Source organism: Humulus lupulus, chromosome 1 (assembly GCF_963169125.1).
Source record: "Humulus lupulus chromosome 1, drHumLupu1.1, whole genome shotgun sequence".
Lineage (NCBI taxonomy): Eukaryota > Viridiplantae > Streptophyta > Magnoliopsida > Rosales > Cannabaceae > Humulus > Humulus lupulus.
In genome coordinates this window covers 189,910,948-189,916,671 of record NC_084793.1, presented here as the reverse complement: position 1 = coordinate 189,916,671, position 5,724 = coordinate 189,910,948, and positions in this window count along the sequence as shown.

Sequence of the window (5,724 nt, the reverse complement as noted above, 5' to 3'; positions counted from 1 at the left end):
ACCTTAGTTTCAAAGGAATCAAACACCTAACCAAAACTCATTATAACAAGTTAGGATTTGAAGAAAATGAAAAGAATAAGAGGAATTATAATGAACTAAACCTGACGATAAATAATACCTTGGATAGATTAGAACTTCGGTCTACACCTCAATACCGAAATATCACTCTATCTTACTTCCCAAGTGTTTAGAAAAGCTTAGATTGGAAAGTTTTTAACCCTAAAACCCTAGTGTTTCTCTCTAGAATGTACTTAGCAGCTTGGAGGCTTTGAAAAATGCTTGAATGATGAAGCAAATGGTTGAGCGAAAGGTCCTATTTATAGAGTTCAAGGAGTAAAACTAACTCCTTTTAAAATGAATAAAAGAACTGAATAAAATTTGAATTTTCTGTTCAACAGATGCCCAGAACTCAGTCAAAAATATTCTAGAGCAAGTCCAAGTTGTTGAGGGTTGTTTCTAGCTCAAATTCCACGGATTTTCAAAACATACAAGTGGAGCCAATATATCGCCCCTATAGGCGATATATTGCCTCCCCCTTTGTCCCGAGCCTCCGTGTTTTCATTCGTGCGAAGTCGACGTGTTTTCCGTATCACATATAGGCGATATATCGGCTCCTATAGCTGCGATATATCGACATACACTGATATATCAAACATGTTTTTGCACACTTTCAGCACACTTGAAGTTTGTTTAAACAACTTTGACCGAGTAAAACGTAATCCTAACAGCTGAGGAAAGGTTCTAGACTTCCTAGGTTTATCCTTTATTAATTTATTCATCTAAAATCCTTAAATCCTTAATAAACATGCATGTGACAAGTGTCACGTTCTTAATTATTCTATTTAAACCTTAGGTTATAATAATATCATTTATAGGACCAGCTATATTAATCAAACATTATGTTAAAATTAATATTTCTAAACTATAGGCTAAACTTATAAAATTCATAACTATCTCTAAGAGTTTCCAACTAAATCCCGGCTTGAACCAATAACCATGAAAACTAAAATACTAAGCTACTACTACTATTATCTAGCTAAGTAAAATTCTGAGATGCTACAATTCTCCCCTACTTAAAAAGAATTTCGTCCCCAAAATTTACTTACCAAACAATTCCAGATACCATGCTCGGATGTCTCCCTCCAACTCCCACGTTGCCTCCCATTCTGTACTATTACTCCATAAGACCTTGACTAACAGAATACTCTTAGATTGTAATTCCTTCATCCCCTTCTCTAGGATGCTAACTGGTCATTCCTCATAACTCAGGTTTTTCTGAAGTGCTAACGTATCGTACTTGAGAACGTGGGATGGGTCTGACACATATCTATGCAACATCGAGATGTGAAACACATTGTGGCTATCTGGTAGGGCTGGAGGTAGGGCTAATCTATATGCTACTGGTCCCACCTTGTCCAATATCTCAAAATGACCTATAAACTGGGGACTAAGTTTGCCTTTCTTCCCAAACTGCTTCACTACTTTCATAGGAGATATTCTTCAGAAGACATAATCTCCGACTTTGAATTCCACATCTCATCGCTTGTCATCCGCATAACTCTTTTGTTGACTCTGAGCAGCGAACATACGCTTTCTAATCAGCTCCACTGCATCTTGAGCCTCTCTAACAGCTTTGAGTCCAAGAAGTTGTCTTTCTCCTACCTCGTCCCAATGTAATGGCAATCGGCACTTCCTTCCATTAAGTAACTCATAGGGTGTCATACCGATCATTGCCTAGTAGCTATTATTGTAGGAGAACTCTATAAGTGGCAAATACTTACTCCATGATCCTTTGAAGTCTAGTACACAAGCGCGCAGCATATCCTTTAAAATTTGTATGGTACACTCAATATGTTCGTCGGTTTGAGGATGAAATGTCGTACTGAGACTTAGCTTGGTACCCATGGCTTGCTGCAAGCTTCCCCAAAATCTCGATGTAAACACCGATCCTTTATCAAATACTATGGTCTTAGGGATTCCATGCAATCGTACAATTTCTCGAACATAAATGTATGCGTATTGGTCTGCAGTGTACGTAGTCCTGACAAGCAGGAAGTGAGCTGACTTGGTGAGTCTATCTACCACAACCCACGCCGAGTCGTGTTGCTTATTTGTTCGTGGTAATCCTGTTACGAATTCCATGGTTATGTATTCCCACTTCCATTCCGGAATTCTAAGCGGTTGCAATAAACTTGTGGGTCACTGATGTTCCGCCTTCACTTGCTGGCATATAAGGCATTTGGACACATATTCCGGTACGTCTTTCTTCATTCCCAGCCACCAGTATAGTGTTTTAAGGTCGTGAGTCATCTTGGTTGACCTCGGGTGAACCGAGTATGGGGTATTGTGTGCCTCTTCTAAAATCTTCATCTTAATCCCAAAGTCATTCGACACACACACCCGACCTTTATATCTCAAGAATCCCTGTCCTGATATAGAGAAATCGGTAGTCTTGCCTTCTTTGACTACACCCATATGTGATACTAACATGTCATCATGCCCTTGCCCGATCTGTATATCATCTAGTAAATTCGAATGGATGGACAAGGTAGCCAGTTGACCCATGACTAGTTCTATTCCGGCATTAATCAACTCTTGTTGTAGCGCTTTTCAATTCCGGATAATGCTGCCAGATTTCTGTAACTCTTTCGACTTAACGCATCTGCAACTACATTAACTTTTCCTGGGTGGTATAGGATTTCTCAGTCATAATCCTTTACTAGCTCTAACCACCTTGCGTTGCCTCATGTTGAGCTCCTTTTGCGTGAAGAAATATTTTAAGCTCTTGTGGTCCGTATAAATCTCACATTGTTCTCCATAAAGATAGTAGTGCCAGATTTTCAATGCGAAGACCACCGCTGCCAGCTCCATATCGTGTGTTGGATAGCGTTAATCTTCGAATGAAAAACATGATTAAGGGCCAATGATTGAGCTCATTGATTGTCACACCACAGAATGGGAAGTTGTTGATGAACTTTGATGTCGATTTCTTAAAGCAAATAGTGTAACCAAACCAATTCAGTGGCTACCGAGGCTAAAGCCCTGTACTCAGACTTGGTACTTGACCTTGCAACAATTCTTTATTTCTGAGAACTCCAATTCATAAGATTTCCACCCAAAAACAAACAAGAACCACTAGTTGACTTGCAGTCATCTAGACTTAAGGCCCAATCAACATCGGAACAAGCTTCAAGAGTCAATAAAGAGGCTAGTTTGAAGTAAAGACCAAGATGAGGAGTACCTTTGATATAGCGAAGAATGTGCTTACAAGCATTCCAATGATTGACAGTATGAGATTTTAAAAACTGACTGAGTTTGTTCACCAAGTGTGAAGATCGAAAATGAGAGCAAGAACATTCTGCCTATTAGCACCCGGGATGAGAATATCATCGACATAGACCAAAACAAGTAAAATGGAACCATTTTTTGACATTTGAAATAACGAAGTATCCGAAACAGATGCTTGAAAACCCCAATCAATAAGAGCCCACTGAAGCTTATCAAACCAAGCTCAGGGAGATTTTTTTAAGACCATATATAGCCTTATGAAGCTGACAAACATGATGAGGTTTGGTCTCATCTTCAAAACCAGTAGGCTGTCTCATAAACACTTTCTCTTGTAAATTACCATTCAAAAAGGTATTGTTAACATCAATTTGCCAAATATCCCAGCCATAAGTCACAGCCAAGGAAAACACAACACGAATAGTGGATGCTTTAATGACGGGACTAAAAGTATCAGTAAAATATAACCTGAGAGTTTGTTGAAATATTTTCACCACCAAGTGAGCTTTAAACTTGTCTAAAGGCCCATCAGCTTTATATTTGGTACGAAAAATCCATTTGCTACTGAGAACATTCATCTCCGGAGTGGCAGGCATTAAGCTCCAAGTACCTTTAGTCACCAAGGCAAAAAATTCATTGTGCATAGCAGCTTTCCACTCAGGTAGACTCAATGCAACCTTGACTGAAGTAGGCTCATCATAAATCTTGTTAGTTGAAGTTGAAACTAAATAGACTTTGGGCTTATAGATACCAGATTTAGACCTAGTTTGCATATGGTGACCTTGAGGCAAAGGTGGTGGAGCAATGGGAATATGAGCACCAAGAACAACAATCTCATTAACAGCAGAAGCAACAATACGTGAAGATAGATGAGTAGAAGAATCTAACTCAGAGGTGACACCATCTTTAGGTGCACGAGGACTAGGAGAAGAATAAGCATATGTAGAACTAGAGGAGACAAAAGGAGAACAAGGATCAATGAATGACTCTAAACCACTTGAAGAAGACACAGGAATTGACAAAACAAAGGCTAGTGCATTAAAATTACAAAGAATCTAACCTTGACACATAGAAGTTGAAGAGGAGAATAGAGTGCGATAAGGAAATTCAGACTCATTAAAATTGACACTATGAGCAATACAAATGTGACCCGAAGAATGAAGACACTAATAGCCTTTATGAAAAGGACTATAACCCAGAAAAATGCACTTAGAAGTTTTGAAAGCAAACTTGTGAGCATTATAAGGTCTTAGAAACGGAAAACATGCACAACCAAACACTTTGAGAAAACTATAATTAGGTTTATAGGAATAGAAACACTCAAAGGGAGACTTAAAATCACACACAGCAGTAGGCAACCGATTGATAAGGTAGACAGCTAAAACAAAAGCATCTTACCAAAATAATAAAGGCATTTGAGCTTGAGCAAGAAGATTAAGACCAATTTCAGTCACATGTCTATGTTTTCTTTCAACTCTACCCTGTTGTTGGTGAGTATGGGGATAAGGATGCCTAAAAATAATGCCTAACTGTTGAAGAAATGGTTGAAGTTTACGATATTCTCCCCCCCCCCCCCCCCCCCCCACACAAATCAGTTTGTAACCTTGTCAAATTTCTTTTCAACAAGTGTTTTAAAGTTGTGAAAAGCATCAGATTTGGCTTTCATAGGATAGATCCAGCTATACTTGGTAAAATTATCTACAAACAATATGTAAAACCGATACCCTTCAGTAGAGGGATGTGGGGATGGTCCCCACACATCCGAGTGTACCAATTGAAGAGGTTGAGTAGTTTCGAGAGTAGAATGAGAAAAATGCATTAAGTGATTTTTACCAAATTGACAAGCATCGCGAAATTTCAAATCTGATTTTGAACAATTCACATTGATAGATTTTAAAACTTTGGTAAGTATTAAACTAGATGGATGTCCAAGTTGATTGTGCCAAAGGGTAACAAGTCGAGAGGACGAGTTACATATGGGAGGACTGGTCACAACACACTCAATGTTATTACAATCAATAGAAGTAGTATTGAAACAAACAGAATATGGCTTGGAACCTAGAGAACCATGGAAAATAGGTACACTAAAAGCTCTCAAACCAAGAAGACAAAGCTGATAGAGGCCTTGACTAAGAATGCCCTACAGAAGTATTCTCCTCGTGTCCTTATCCTTAACAACACAAGAGTTAGAAGTAAATTCCACAATCACATCATTATCAGCAGTAAATTAAGAAATACTGATGAGATTGTTTTGAATATAAGGTACATGTAACATACGATGCAAGTGGAGAGATTTTTCAGAAGGAATATGAGCATAACCAATAGTAGAGATGGGAAGAAGAAAGCCTCTACCTACAATCTGTTTTCCCTTCCCTTTGTAATCATGCTTCTCAGTTAGAGCAGTGGAATTAGAAACTACATGATGAGAAACTCCACTAT